The following is a 16,966-nucleotide window of genomic DNA, read 5'->3' as shown; positions in this document are numbered from 1 at the left end:
ACCGAGGGTTCCGTACAAACAAATAATGAAAAATATTTTTAATAAATGATGTAACTAAAAATTCACGCTTTTCGCAATTTTACCTTTATCAGTGCTATAAGACGTTACTTCGTACCAAATTTCGAGATTCTGAGTTCACGGGAAGTACCCTGTAGATTTCGATTCCCTTGCGAGTGTCAAAAATTTGCAGCATAAACGGCTGTGTCTTTTGATTTCGTTGCTTTAGAAGTTTAATTTTTCCACAGCTCTAAGGGGCAGTAGATCTGAGTATTTGGTATGAATTTCAGCTTGATAGATAGATCAGTTTTACGCATTCCAGAGAAAAAGGATCTTGACAGACAGACGAACAACAAAGTGATCCTATAAGGGTTCCGTTTTTTCCTTTTGAGGTACTGACCCTTAAAAAATCATTTAGAGTAGAGTAGAGTTACACCTACAATTCTTAATTAAATCTTTTTGTCAACAAAATGTTTATATTCAAAAGTTAATTACACTTTAAAAAGCATGTGTAGTATTAAAATAATAATGGTCTAGTTGTTGCAAATAATGGCGCAAAATATAGAATGTTTTTTTCTCTTTTCAATAAAATGTATCTTTATGTACAGTTATCTTAAGAAAAATGGAAAGATATGGTCGATATACGAGCGAATGTGATAAAGGTAACGAATTCCTCGTAAATCCGCATCGTTACAGCATAAAATAAATCATCATTAAGAAAAAAAGGTGCTGTGTGGCTACGGCACCAAAGAATATAGCCACCCCCTCTCTTCCCGTGGGTGTCATAAGAGGCGACTAAGGGATAACAAGGTTCCACTACCACCTTGGAACTTAAGAAGCCAACCGATGGCGGGATAACCATCTAACCGCTGACTTTGAAACACAGGCCGAAGACGGGCAGCAGCGTCTTGGGCGCGACAAAGCCAGCCCTGCGGTCACCAACCCGCCTGCCCAGCGTGGTGACTATGGGCAACACACATGAGTTCACGCATTTTTTACGCGAACTTGTGGAGGCCTATGTCCAGCAGTGGACTGCAATAGGCTGGAATGATGATCATGATGATAAGAAAAAAAGATTATCAGGTCTCTTACAAAATGAAATTTAACGATAGACTGTATATATAAAGATGAAAATGATTTTGTTGTTGGTTGATGAAATTCGAAACTGTTTTTTAATTTCAAAACATCCATATTTGTAACAATATTTTTTAAATAATTAATATATGATGTAACAAGACTGTTTGTTAATTGCTACAAAATTTTAACACAATAACATAACTACTTAAAAAAAAGTATAAAAGCAGTAACGGGTTACGTCAGCGGTCGCGGATTCTATATGACCTTCTATGGTACATTCGATTATAATTATTTATTAGCAGCACGACAACTAACGTAACAGGCAGCAGTTGCTGTAAGTAATGTATAGTCTTTATTATATCTTTATCATTTAACCTCGTATTTAACTTCATCGTATTTCATTATATTTCTCATTTCCCTCGACAGACGATTTTCTCTTAATTAACGGCATCTCGTTGACGTTCTTTTGTAGTACCTATTGTCAGTGGGTCCACCTTTTTTTAAAGCAAAAGGAAACCTTATAAAGGACCCCGCACAATTTGTATGGAAAATGGCTCTCGGCTAAATTGGCTGAAATTTTGCATAGGGGTAGTTTTCAACATGCTGATCAAAAGTCTCAAGGGGCACAAACCCCCAAATTCAACCCACGACCCTCTACAACCCCCCAAACCCCCCAAAATGCACTTTGCAATAGTCGACTGCAGTTTTGCGAAGAGATAGGCACCAGCATGCTTAACATAATTCTAAACTATACCCCCTCAAAATAGACCGCCGACTACCTACAAATCGACCCCCCACTCCACCAACACACCCTCCCTTAATTCACTTTGCAAGATCTTCATCACTTTTGCGAACTTTAGTTCGTGTTCGCGAAGCAGTCCTTTCCAGTCTTAAATGAACTTTTTTTACAAAAATACGGTGTTACGTTTGTAATGGAGAATTCAACGTGGGACAGTTGGCATTTATGAACGGTTATGACAAAGCTGATAAACGTCAACTTGCGATTACTAAAAGGGATGATCATGGCCATTTACCCCTAGTTCTTAATGAATATTCAAGACTTTGCATCAACTGCAACAGGTACAATAATAGATGAAATAACTTTAATTAATGACGATCCAAGCTGTTTGCGATTGAACGTTCTAATGCAAACAGCATCGCGTTCGTGCGTTATTTGTAACGAACAAAATAACATCCAGAGATTGTCTATGCAATGCAATTCGTACAAAGAAATATTTTTGTGCCGGATAATGTTCGCAGTTGTGGTCATCATTTAGACAAGAATGGCTATCTCCTCAACTATATTCATTAGGGTTTGTTAAGTTCGCAAAAGTGATGAAGATCGGGTCTACTATCCTGAAAAGGACTGCTGAATCACCGTATTCTGCGGACCCTAAGAAAATTATTTTTAGAATAGCAGTATTCTCTGTGAATAGCTTTACAGTTGGTACATTCACGAGTCTTTACTCAGTTTTAGCTAATTCTTGCAAAGTGAATTAAGGGAGGGTGTGTGGGGGTTGGTGGGAGTGGGGGGTCGAGCTGTAGGTAGTCGGGGGTCTGTTTTGAGAGGGTATAGTTTAGAATTATGTTAAGCATGTTGGTGCCTATCTCTTCGCAAAGCTGCAGTCGACTATTGCAAAGTGCATTTTGGGGGGTTTGGGGGGTTGTAGAGGGTCGTGGGATAAACTTGGGGGTTTGTGCCTTGAGACTTTTAATCAGCATGTTGAAAACTACCCCTATGCAAAATTTCAGCCAATTTAGCCGAGAGCCATTTTCCATACAAATTGTGCGGGGTCCTTTAATTGCTTATAAATAATTTTAATATTTTACCCGAAGTTTATTATTAACTATCGTCAATACTAACTAATGTACCTATCTATAATACACCCACAATCAATTGTTTCTTGTATCCAGCGAATACTTCACAAATAATAATAAATTTATACCTGTCACATAGTCTAACGATAAGCTCGAAGTAAACTAATCAGTTTATTACCAATCATTTATTCACCATTAAGTATCTTTAATCATGCACAGATAATATATTTTCTTTGTTTGAAATTGCCAAGGCCTTTAAAAATATATATACTAGCTGTGCCCGCGGCTTCGCCCGCGTTGAAATCAGTGTGTCCCAAAGTTTTCCCCACAAACTTCCAGTGAAACTCTCATCAAAATCGACTTAGCTGTTCCGTAAATCTTCTTCTTGAAGCCCTCTCTCCATTGGTGAAACCGCATGAAAATCCGTTCAGTAGATTTTGAGAGAATCGATCACATACACTTTTGGGGACTTTGTTTTATAATACACTAACTGTTGCCCGCGACATCCCTTTAGGGGTCGATTTTCGTAAAATCAGTTCTTAGCGGATTTCTAGGCCCTATAAGGAACCTTTAACTGAGGTAGGGCACAGCAGGAATTTCCTGCTCAAAATATGGAGCAGCCCGACTGGGGTAGTACCTCGACCTTACAGAAGATCACAGCAAAATAATACTGTTTTCAAGCAGTATTGTGTTCCTGTTGGTGAGTAAGGTGACCAGAGCTCCTGGGGGATTGGGGATTGGGTCGGCAACGCGCTTGCGATGCTTCTGGTGTTGCAGGTGTCTATAGGCTACGGTAATCGCTTACCATCAGGTGAGCCGTACGCTTGTTTGCCGACCTAGTGACATAAAAAAAAAAAAAAAAAACTACCTGCCAAATTTCAAGTTTGTAGCTGTTATAGTTTCGGAGATTTCATGATGAGGGAGTCAACATACCATCCCCCGTTTCAACCCCAAAAGGGAGTTGATTTCTAAAGATACATTATTTGGACACCTTTTCATCACCTATACTTCAAAACCATAGGACTTTCATACAAAATTCCAACCCCCACTCCCGTTTTATCCCCTTAGGGATCGAAGTTCGTAAAATCCGTTCATAGCGGATGTCTACGACCTATAAGCCTATCTGCCAAATTTCAAGTTTGTAGCTGTTATAGTTTCGGAGATTTCGTGATGAGTGAGTCAACCTACCATCCCCCGTTGTAACCCCCCCAAAAGGGAGTTGATTTCTAAAGATACATTATTTGAACACCTTCTTACTATCTATAGAGCATACATTTTTAATTTCAAGTCTCTTACTTCAGAAATATAGGACTTTCATACAAACTTCCAACCCCCATTTTATCCCCTTATGCGTCGAATTTCGTAAAATTCGTTCTTAGCGGATGTTTACGACCTATAAGGAGCCCACCTGCCAAATTTCAAGTTTGTAGTTGTAATAGTTTCGGAGATTTCGTGATGAGTGACCTTTCGCTTTTATATAATGTATATAATATATATATATATATATATATAGATAATTGATTCCATATCACCACCATATCACATTAATTATTAGATTTTTGATTATTTCGTACGTAACGAATTCCGTTATAAGTAGGTTTATCATATATCATATATTATTATAGGTAGGTTAGGTAGGGTAGGTAGGATACGACGAACGATTTTTTTTTGGAGAACTAGCTGTTGAGAAGCAAACCGAGAAGGTTTCATTCGTGCAAAAGTAGCACGTTTGAAATAATCTAAGTTAACATTTTACTTTATCTTACCACTTAAACGACGACGACGCGTTAGCGCAACGGTCACAGCACTGGTTTGTGGCTGTTGCGCTGGCGATTGCGGGTTCAATTCCCGCATATGACAAATATTTGTATTGGCCATACAGATGCATACCGTATTCTGGGTGTTGTGCAATAGTTGTGGATCTCCCCATCGTACCTCGGAGATCACGTTAAGCCGTCGGTCCCGGTTGTTATCATGTACACCTGATAGCGATCGTTACTCATAGTAGGGAATATATCCGTCAACCCGCATTGGAGCAGCGTGTTGTGCGTGTTTGTATTATAGGCTGAAGTATAAGCGCAATATGTGTTGTTGTCTCAAGAGTGTAAATCTCTTTGTAGCTTCATGCCTACTCAAACGAAACAATTTTCTGATATTAATATCTAATCGACAGATATACGTAATTGATAGGCTTAGACTTATCCAACACAACCTTCGACAAACTGACGCATGAACATACAACGTGATACCGAGTCCTATATAAAGCCTACTTCAAAATAAAAATAGGTATGTTGCCTACGCGTAACCGCACGCGGATATACAGATCTAATACCTTTAAACGAACAATTCTCAATATATCTTATATATATAAAATTCTCGTGTCACGATGTTAGTTACCATACTCTTCCGAAACGGCGGGACCGAATTTTAAGAAATATTGTGTGCATGTCTGAGAACCCTAAGTTATAAGGGGGGATTAAGGGGGGTTTATAATATACATATACGGCTAAACAAAGTTTGCGGGGTCAGCTAGTATATATCACCATCATCATCACTTCAGCCTATCGCAGTCCACCGCTGAACATAGGCCTCCACAAGTTCGCACCAAAAATGGCGTGAACTCATGTAATTATGTTGCCCATAGTCACCACGCTGGGCAGGCGGGTTAGTGATAGCAAAAAAAAACAGGCATTTATCTTAACTATTTATGAAGTTATGATCAAAAATAGCACTAATTTATAAAGAGGTTTTTGGGGCGAAAAATCGATCTAGTTAGGATTCATTTTTAGAAAATGTCGTTTTATCGGTGTTTTCTTAATGTTTATAATAGCTCAGGTGGGAAATCGGGCAGTCACGAATCAAGAAGACCCTGTTTCGAGACCAGACATCTCCAGTCTGATGTTTTTCCAAGTTTCCAGATATCTCAAGACATCTCAAGTCCGATGTTTTTTTTTCAAGTTAGGTACTTCTTTTGTGATAAAAACTATTATTGGAAGTTCTTTATCAACGCGTCAAATTCGTATCAAAGTATATTAAAAGAAAAAAATAGTTTATAATTTTAATTAATATGTCGGTAAGATCGAAACATATTATTTATGTTTCATCACTATGTAATTCGTATTTAAATATGATTTTTAAAAAACATGATTTACTAAAAAAAAAATACCAAGCTAAAATCGGTCATCCAGGTACTATATTTCATATATACTGTTACTAATATTACTATTGTTAAGTTTGGAAAAATTACTTTGTTGTTTTAATATTATATGTAAGTATACGAAAAACTTCAAAATGTTGTGTGGTACACCTATTATTTAGAGCTATTTATAGCTTCAGCCTGTAATATCCAACTGCTGGGCATAGGCCTCTTTCCTCGTGTAGGAGAAGGATCGGACCTTAATCCACCACATTGCACCAATGCGGGTTGGCGGATATATTCTACTATGAGTAACGATCGCTATCAGTTGTACATGATAACAACCGGGACCGATGGCTTAATGTATTCTCCGAGGCACGGCGGGGAGACCCACGAGGACTGCACAAACACCTAGACCACGGCAAGTATCTGTATGGTCAATACAAATGTTTGTCATGTGCGGGGAGACACGGCGGGGAGACACGGCGGGGAGACCCACAAGGACTGTACAAACACCCAGACCACGGCAAGTATCTGTATGGTCAATACAAATGTTTGTCATGTGCGGGGAGGCACGGCGGGGAGACCCACAAGGACTGTACAAACACCCAGACCACGGCAAGTGTCTGTATGGCCAATACAAATGTGTGTCATGTGCGGGGAGCAAACCCACAACCGCCAGCGCAACAGCCACCAATCAGTGCTGTCACCGTTGCGCCACCGTTGAGCTATTTAGAAAAATATATTTAACTAGGTATATTAATTTTTACATATTCTAACTAGATTTATGTTTTTATAAGAACATATATTTCAAGAACATTTATTTTCAATAAAGCAAAATAAATGATTGACATTTTTTTTGTGTTTTTTCTCAAGCTTTTCTTTCCACCTAAAGTATAAACAAAATAAGAATGAATAATCTTAAATTCTAACAATAAAACTATTATAGTTGTTATGCATGTATATACGTAGATTGTCTATTTTTTAACTAAAATATATTTGGGGTTTCGATTGAAAACGATCAAGAACCACCGGCGCTTTTCCTTTTACGGGACATACCGCAATGGTCATTTTGAAATTCCCGATACTTCGGCGACGTTGCAAACGTCCTGGTCACTAGTGGTACGTCGAGTAAAAAAGAGTAATAATGACCGCAAAAGCTTAAAAACTTGGTACTCGATGAACGAGCTTTGCTCTGTTTTTTTTTTGGTAATATGTGTTTTTTAGAACTTTTATTGAAATACTAATTACATACTGATGACATATGAATAATATTTTTCGATTTTACCGACATAATAATAAAAAAATATATATGAAATGCATATTTAAATTATTATTAATTTATAAACATATATATAACATATGAATTTGAGCGTGGTCTTATCGTTTCATTACTGTACGATTTCTTACCTGAACTTTTAGAACTTTAATTGTACGTAGTAGCGAAATATACCTTCATATTCTAATGATATAATAATATCATTAAAATTAATGATAGCATAATGATATGAAATAATGATCTAAGCAGTTTTTTACTGCCTGTTAACACAGATAAAACGACATTTTATAAAATCGAATCCTAGCTAGATCGATTTATCGTCCCCTAAATGCACACTAAATTTAATGAAAATCCCTGGCCCATTTCCGAGATTTAGATTATATATACTATACAATAATTCCTCTTTTAAAGGTATAAGATATAAGAACTAACGATTTTATTGTTTTGTCATCTGTATGGATATGTATGTCGTACTGGATTTTTTAATTTATTAACCATTAGTTGACTTTTTTACGTATATGCACACAAATCATAAACTAGTTAGATAAAAATTTCAAACAACTATGACAATACCAAAATAAAATCACAATATTAGTAACAAAAAGGGAATAATGTGGGTCTTCTCACCGTGCCACGGAGAGCACGTTAAGCTGTCGGCCCCGGTTCTTATCATAATATACACCTGATAGCAATCATTACTCATAATAGGGAATATATCTGCCAACCTATAATTGCTCAAAAGCAGCCCATTTGGGGACCCTAGCCTTACAGAAGATCATAGCTAAATAATACTGCTCTCAAGTAGTATGGTGTTCCCGTGGTGAGTAAGGTTTCCAGAGCGCCTGGGGAGAACAGGGGTAGGGTAGGCAACTCTTGTGCGATACTTTTAGTATTTCAGGCGTCCTATAGGTGCTTACCATTAGGTAGACCGTAAGCTTGATTGCCGACCTAGTTGTATATAAAATACGTACACGAGCAGTGTTCTTCTCCCCATCAGATATATTTGTTCAGCGTCATCTTGTGTCAAGTAGCAAAAAATTTTTATAAAGATATAGTCAGTATTTCCAAGCACTATCAATAGATGTCGCTGTATTCCACAGTAATAACAACAATAATTTTGCAATTAAAATTAATAACTTTATATTTTACAGTTTTGTCCTAAACATATTTCTTAGATCAATTATAGCGGTTATACGCTTTCTGTACTTCTAAAAATCCACAAAGTAATACGCGCATGACAATGACAGCGAAATTCAATGCGCATAGTCAAAACATTGCGCATTTTGTTGGCTAACCTCTTCCAGTCGATCGACCGAGGTTCCGTAGCAAAGAAGAGAAAGTCTTTCACTTCATAATTGTGTTGTATTTTGGTGCTTAGTGTGTGCTGGGTGATATCAACGGGATTTGGTTTAAGTTAAGTGCCAGACACAAAACTACAAGTAAGTTACATTCAAAGCTATTTTATAACAGAATTTAGTGATCCTAAATAATCAATAATATTACAATTTCCCGTATTTTATATGTAGATTTACTATTCAATATTAATATCCAAAATAGAAATTTAATTAAGAGTATGTCATAGTTTTATCTTACATGATGTCATTAGATGATTAAACTAAATGACGTCAGATGAACGTACGTGTTTTATTTTTAATTTTTTTTGATGAACTTCCTACAGTATTTATTTAATGATATAAGTACATTATATGCATAAGACTTATGTTCTATATTTAGAATATTAAAACATGGAAAAATTAATCATTGTATATGGAATAATTTTAAAACTCATCTACATATTCTTATTTTACTGTCATAATATGTATAAAAAATAGATTTTTATGTTTTATTAAAATGACAACTTTTTTGTAACATATTTCAGTGATATTTACACTATTTCATTGCCGTTAGATATATTATTATTTTTTAACTATGTGTTCTTTTATTAGAGGAATTATAGTTAAACCATAATTTACTGATGTTTTGATATATCTATTTAAATTATTGATTAAAACGACTTAAATTATAACTATTATGATTTTGATTAATGAGTAAAAATACAATTTAACATGTTAAACGTGAGCTTGATTTTTTAGTTTTTCTGTTGGAGCCATGGGGTACACCATATGACAGCGAGCCAGAGTCAACTTAAAAAGTCATATGTCAGATAGTGTAAGAAAACATAAGTAAGATCGTTAAGAATGGGTATGGTAGTGCAATATAAACTTATCATAATAATTTTGCAAATAAGCGCTTTTAAGCTGGCTCAATCGACTAAATAAGTGTGGCCCAACTGGTGACCCCATGGCGTTCAAAGAAGAGAACAATTCAATTAAAACTGTGAATTGTTTATTTTATTATCTTTGTCTTTAATTTTTTTATTTCAATATAAAAGAAAGCTCAGAGTATTAGTATTCCATGTAAATTTGTTTTTTTTTTGAATGTTGTATTTTAATTTTGGTATGTATGAAAATGAACTAAACTATTTGACGCTGTCTCTTCAACCTATCATCATAAACTTGTAAAGCAATTAAGTATAAGGCGGTGACAAATTGGTTCACCCAAATTCATTACTTATTAATGTTTTAAATGAACATGTAAATTAAATTCTTTGCATTTAATAATATTAACTAAATATTAAACTAAACCTTAACTGAGGTAGGACATTTTCTGCTCAAAATATGGAGCTGCCCGACTTTTTTCATCTTTAATTGTTTATAACTTTTGCAAGTTTTTGTGCACGCTTTTGGCACATTTTTCGGTAATTCGGCAAGAAATTTATGGGGTTGGGGGGGAAAGAGGGGGTAGGGAGTGTGGGTTTTTCACCCCCCTCCGCGCCTCCGGCTTATAAAAAAACACTAGGGGTAGGGCAGACCAGGACCACGTGGACAGTGGGGTGCTCCGATTCGGTTTTGGGTATTTTTCGAATTTCTATACCTATATTCTAGCACACAATGTTACTAATTTTATTAGAATATTATGTCTGACGCGTTATTTTGTTTAAAAGTGTCTATTTGTCAGTCGTTAAAGGTTCGTTCGTATCGTATTTTGATCTTGCAGTAAAGATCGTTTTTACGTAAATTTGTTCGAAAATAACGCGTAAAAGTCGCAGAACGGAGCATAAGTACACTTCCCGCAGCACCGGAATTAAGGTAGAGCCAGAAATAACAAAAATATAACCCCCAATAAATTAGTCTACCTGTGATGTCCATAGCTCATTTTTCTAGGCGTCATTCCTGCTCCACTATCTATCGCACATAATTTTTAGAGCAGTATCTCTATTTTAGACCATTTGTCGACTAGACTATTATAGCAACTCGTTTATAACAAGATACTTACAAACGAGAACTTACTGCTTGAATAAAGAGGATATGATAAATGTAGGTCATATACGGTTCAGGCAAATAGAAGTTAAAGTCGTCCAAATAGGGAGACAGATTGGAGTATAAATAAGTTTGTAATTTGTTTTATATATATATATATATATATATATATATATATATATATATATATATATATATATATATATATATAAAGAAATCTTTAGTTTTAGTCTTAAAAATAGCTTATCATATTTACATATAAACAAATGTGTAAGATATGTTTTTTTTGAACTAATGGAATTAAATTTATCTCTTCATAAATTACAAATATTGTCCAATAAAATAAGAAACTTTTCTTTTGAGAAAAAAAATGGTGAAATGCAAATCGGTTTTACACACAAATGTTTCCTTCTCCGTAAACCTTCTCCGTATCTCCTTCTCTGAATCCAGTTTTCCCCAACCTAAGATAGACAGAGGGATGAAAGGGCAATGGAGCCAAGTGCAACATTATTATTATCATACATTCGGTACAAAACTATTAAAGTAAAAAATTCATTGAGAAATGCAAGGTTTATATATATATATATATATATATATATATATATATATATATATATATATATATATATATATATATATATTAATAAGTGAAGCAAAAACTTTGTACCCCTTTTTACAGAAATTACGCGGACGCAGGAGTATGAAATTTCGCACACTTATTAGTTTATATAGAGAAGGAGTGCAGAATGCTAATATTTTTTTAATTATGCATAAAAATATATTAAATCAGTTAAAAAAATATTACACACAGTACCATGCATTTGATGCACACACGCATATTTACTCTTTTGTTGATTGTCAAAGTCTATAGTCAAATTGAATTTTTTTTTAAAAGGTTCTTTATTTTCATTATTTTTTTATTTAAATTTTTAATTATGGTCGAATGGCCTCTGGGCGACCACTAGTTAAATTAATACATAAATATGTTGTTGATCTTAAAAAGTGTCTAAATTAATAAATATTAGTGAAACCATTTTTAAAGGATTAGTAAATTACTTATACGATTAAGAATATTAAAATTAGATTTATTTACAAAAACTTTTCATTAAACCTTATAGACTTATATTATTTTAAAATGAAGGACTTGCAAAGTTTATAATTAAGTAACATTAATAGTTTCATTTCGTATTATATTGACGCGCAAGACAGGCTTAGGTAAGTACTAGATTTTCGCCTCGCTTATTTAGAACCGAGATGTGACGTCGTCGTCTGGCCAAACTAACTCAATTAAACAAAACTTAACTTAATCAAAAACTTTTCCATTACTTCTTTCTATTACTTCTTTCCATTACTTTCAATGTTTTAGAGAATTGTGATCAAAGCATGTTACTCAGACGTGTTAGGCAATAATCAAGTATGTCAACAAATTCAATCGCAGTTTGAACTCAACCTTCCAACTTAAAAAGAAATTCAATTATGGAACATGATTTTTTTATACAAAAATGTTGTATATAATTTGAAATGAGGCATTTGGTTAAGTACAACAACATTTACACTTTTGGTCAATTACTTTTACCATATAAAAAGGATTATAAATACGTATAAAACATTTTTGCGACGCAAATTTGATGCCAACGGCATGCCATTAAACGCTCATATTTCCTGTAAAATGTTTTTCCAGCCATGAAATATCTAGAATATGATACAATGCTGATGAAAACAGGCTGTTATCGATATTATTACTTATAGAATAAAGAGACTATCATGAGCACTAAATAAGTTAAAGTCGTATGTGGTCCCGGGTGAGGGGTGAACGCAGCAGCGGCGGTGCGCGCGACTATTGATTTTGCCCAGACAAAACCATCGCTCTGTCTCTGCAAATACCAAGATTGTGGCCACAATCTATTTTTAGAGAAATGCAAATCTACTGAATATAAAAATTAATATAAGTCAAATATTTTATGTAAATAGTCTTTATTTTTACCCTAAAACTGTGACGTATAGTACGTAAGTATACACGTTTTCTAGAACTTAAGTACCTAATATTTAAAAAAGTCTTCATTTTGTTACGTTATTAAATCAATTTAACTTAGCCAGAGGCTGATCCTCGTAAGTCTAGATCTTGAAGTTATTTCAGGTTCAAAAGCATTAAAAAGACGAAAATTATGTTTTAAATAAAGTGTTCTTTACAGTAACTTAAGATATATGGAATATGACTGTATACCTAATACAACATTCTGTAAGATGTTTGTAGACAATCACAGGTGGTTAAAATTCAAAGGTCAGAGCGTGGCTCACGCTATTGCATGCAACCCAAAGATTTATTAAAAATTTATGATTTGCTTTCAAAGGTAGTTTTTCATAAAAGCTTAAATTTGCTTTCGCTTTCAGTGATCGTTAAAAACTTCACGCGATTTATTTTTTAATAATCTTTTTTTTTTTTTTTTTTTTTTTATTTAAAATGATCTTAAATCTCTTATGTATCATTTTTTTCATTTTTCGAAGTAAAAACTTACAAAACCATTATTTATTATGAATGCTAATTATTCATATAAAGCAATGTTTCCGGAAGTGGAAATATAAAATCAATTAGTAGACTTTCCTCAACATTGTCATAAAACAAAGATATGAAGAAATATTGTTGTAAATAACAATTATTACCAGATTATTATTTTAGATATACAGATGATATAGTCGATTTTAGCCAAATTGGTCAACTTATGTATTGCCAACTAGGACAAATTTATATGACTGAGTTGTACTTATTATATAAAGCTGGCAAAATACAAGCTATACAAATTGTAGGTTACTTTTTATTGGCTCAAATAATGTTTATACATATTAATTGCGTAATAGTTTTTCAGGACTAGATCAAGAATGGTAAATACGTAGCATGGTAATGACGTAAGCCTTAGCGAGTTGCCCCCATCATTTGTTTCAGTGTTCAAGGTCGATTCGCCTACCGCCCCCTTTATTTACATAAACCAAGTTCAATGATGTCGAGTTTATGAGACTACTATGTTAAAAATTTAGCGCAAAAAATTGAAAGTAGGGAAATAGCAATATTCCACAAATGAATGTTAATAATGTATATAGAGAAAAGAAGGGGTATAACTGTTAGGGGGCGTCCAAAAATTACGTGAGGTGTTTTTTAAATTTTCTGTCCTTCCCTCCCCCATCCCCCAATCTCACGTGAGATTTTTCAAAATGTGGCTTTCTTACGTGAGTGGGTTCTAAATGTTGGATTGTTATTGCAAAAAGAAAAAAAATCTTGCTAGAGAAATAACTAATGTCAAATACGCCGTATACTGCGGATATGCTTGTTTATTAAATATATATAAAATAATATTTTATAAATTAAATAGTAAAAGTTAATATATGTGTAATACAAATAAATATAATATACATAAACGAATAATAAATGTCAGGTAGCCTACATGCTAAAATGATGATGGTGATGATTATTCTAGAAGTATATATAGTCTTTGACATCAGAACCTTAATAATGTTGAAACTTAATCTTAATTGATTATGGTCGAATTGGTCGAATTTGACCGCTGGGCGACCACTAGTTATTTTAAATTGATGTTGCAATTGTTTTAATTTTTGAATAGTAAAACGATTCAATTATAAAATACAAGATTGATATGATATTCAAAAATGTTTAAAATACAAGGATTTAATTTCAATACTCATGTGAACTGTATATCAATTTAATTTAAAGAATATATAAAAGTAAATTTGTAATTGTTAAATCTTTTTATCTTATCTGAATTATTTGAAAATGTTCCAACAGAATGATTAAGAGATGGGTCGGAGCTTAATCCACCACGGTGCGGGTTGGTGGATATAATTAAACTTAAATAACCATAAACTACAACAAATAACTGTTCGTTGTTGCAACTCTTCTTTTTTTTATGTATGTTACATCAGAACTTTTGACCGGGTAAACCGATTTCGACAATTTTTTTTTTAAATCGAAAGGTGGTGTGTGCCAATTGGTCCCATTTAAATTTATTTGAGATTTAACAACTACTTTTCGAGTTATATCTAATAATGCGTTTTTACTTGACACTTTTTTCGTCGACCTACGTTGTATTATACCGCATAACTTTCTACTGGATGTACCGATTTTGATAATTTTTTGTTGGAAAGGGGATATCCCTAGTTTGGTACCATGATAAGGAAACCAGGATCTGATGATGGGATCCCAGAGAAATCGAGGGAAACTCTCGAAAATCCGCGATAACTTTTTACTGGGTGTACCGATTTTGATAATTTTTAATTTAATCGCAAGCTGATGTTTATCATGTGGTCACATATATATTTTATCGAGACCTGATAACTGCTTTTTGAGTAATCTTTGATAACGCGTAGTTACTTGACTATTTTTTCGTCGATCTACGTTGTATTTACTCGTCGATGTAATTGAAGTCGGTTTTTTTTTCGTTTGCGAGCAAACACAATTATTAACTACAGTATACATAATAATTTACATAATAATTTTATAAGAATATTTATATTATAAGATTTTCTTAAGATTTCTATCATATTAGCAAATTAAATAAAAAAAAATTAAATTTTTTGTTTAAAACCTTGTCCTGACCGTCCGACCGACAAATACAAAAAAAAAAAAAAAAAAATATACGAGTCAGCTCCGACATGCGACTGGTGTTCACTTAATAACGATTATGTCCGGGAGGCAGGTACAAATTTCGTCAATTATTTCATCCCATTCGAAACTTCGTAAAATGCATTAGGGATTTATATTAAGAATATTCGCGACCGTCAGCTGCGACTCCGTGGGTAGGACTGGCAGTGGCAGCCTCCCACGCATGGAGAAAAAAAAAGTTGTTTTAGTCATTTCCTCCCACTTCAAAATTTGTTGGATTATAGTTTACCTAATATCTCGAAGGAAAAATAAAGCTTTTGAAAATCTTTGAAAGATGTAAACAAAAAGTTTAAAGGGTACCAGGTGACGTACTTTCCACCGAGATACCGCCAGCTGACATTAATTTTCATTAATAGTAGAATAGAAACTATCACGAGGGAAATTTTACTTGAGAGGAAATCATTGAAAATAGAAGTTTTTTTTTTCATTTTTAAGCAGCCAGCTCATGTATAAACCCACCATGATATGGTCAGCTGACTTTATTTCCCTTAAGATATTAGGTTACTATAACTATAACCGGTACAGTAAAAATGTAAACCTGTGATTTGTTATAACTGTAAAATTGTTATTTTCTGTGTAATACTTGTAGTGTTAAATAAATAATAATAAATAATGAGTATTCAGATATAATCTTCCACGCAAACGAAGTCGCGAGTACGGCTAGTAAACAATAAATTGATTGATATTCGTATTATATGAATACGATAAATGCTGCTATATTGGTACACCTATATCTTCTTACAGCTAATAGGACTGTAAGGCGTCAATATCTCAACATAACTTTACACCATCACTCTCAGCGTTACTTTTTTTCACACCGCGCGCCTTATATCCTTTCTTATGATGTAAACTCTAAAAAAAATTATCCACTTTGACACAGTTGTTGGAAAGATTGCGCGTACATACATATCGCCGATTCGTTTTTATTTATATTGATTTTATAGTTATGAAGATTAATTTTAAAGTTATTTATTCTGATAATAACATATTTTTGTCTAATCAAATGTTTTATTAAGTTCATTACAACTTGCTATTGATTTAAACTTCACATACACACAAACACACACATCAGCTATCGCAGTCCACTGCTGGACATAGGCCTCCACAAGTTTGCGCCAAAAATGGTGCGAAGTCGTGTGGTTTGCCCATAGTCACCACGCTGGGCAGGCAGGCGGGTTAGTGACTGCAGGGCTGGCTTTGTCGCACCGAAGACGCTGCTGCCCGTCTTCGGCCTGTGTATTTCGAAGCCAGCAGTTTGATGGTTATCCCGCCATCGGTCGGCTTTTTAATTTCCATGGGAAGAGAGGGGGTGGCTATATTCTTTACTGTTGTAATCACACAGCAGCATTTAAACTTTACTGTTTTACTATTTCATAAAAAAATATACATACATTCGATATCAGTGATTGTAACAATGTCTTTTAAATTCTACATTCAAATAATTTTTTGAACAATTGTTTATTTATAATGTAACAAAATAGCATGAATGGTCTTGGTAGTGTCATGAACAATTATTTAAATTGTGCTTTTGTTATTGTAACTAAAATAATATTTTTTATAATTATTGTGTTTGAATGCGAATATTAATCATAATTTATCAAATACAAAAAATTGTTCCGATGAACCTTAACACAATTTTGTATAGGCTATGCCAATATTTACGTCAT

At 33.9% G+C, this 16,966-nt stretch overlaps 1 protein-coding gene across 1 annotated transcript in view; it reads left to right on the top strand.

Moving 5' to 3' along the window:
* Positions 1 to 8,396: 8,396 nt before the first annotated feature.
* LOC123662316 (synaptosomal-associated protein 25-like) overlaps positions 8,397 to 16,966 on the top strand; it is a 29,424-nt gene continuing 20,854 nt past the window's right edge. The window contains exon 1 of the mRNA XM_045597173.1: positions 8,397 to 8,746. The gene's annotated coding sequence lies outside the window, so the exon portion shown is untranslated. The remainder of the gene's footprint in view (positions 8,747 to 16,966) is intronic.

This window comes from Melitaea cinxia, chromosome 18, assembly GCF_905220565.1.
Source record: "Melitaea cinxia chromosome 18, ilMelCinx1.1, whole genome shotgun sequence".
In the NCBI taxonomy this organism is placed as follows: domain Eukaryota; kingdom Metazoa; phylum Arthropoda; class Insecta; order Lepidoptera; family Nymphalidae; genus Melitaea; species Melitaea cinxia.
This window is presented reverse-complemented; position numbering and strand designations above follow the sequence as displayed.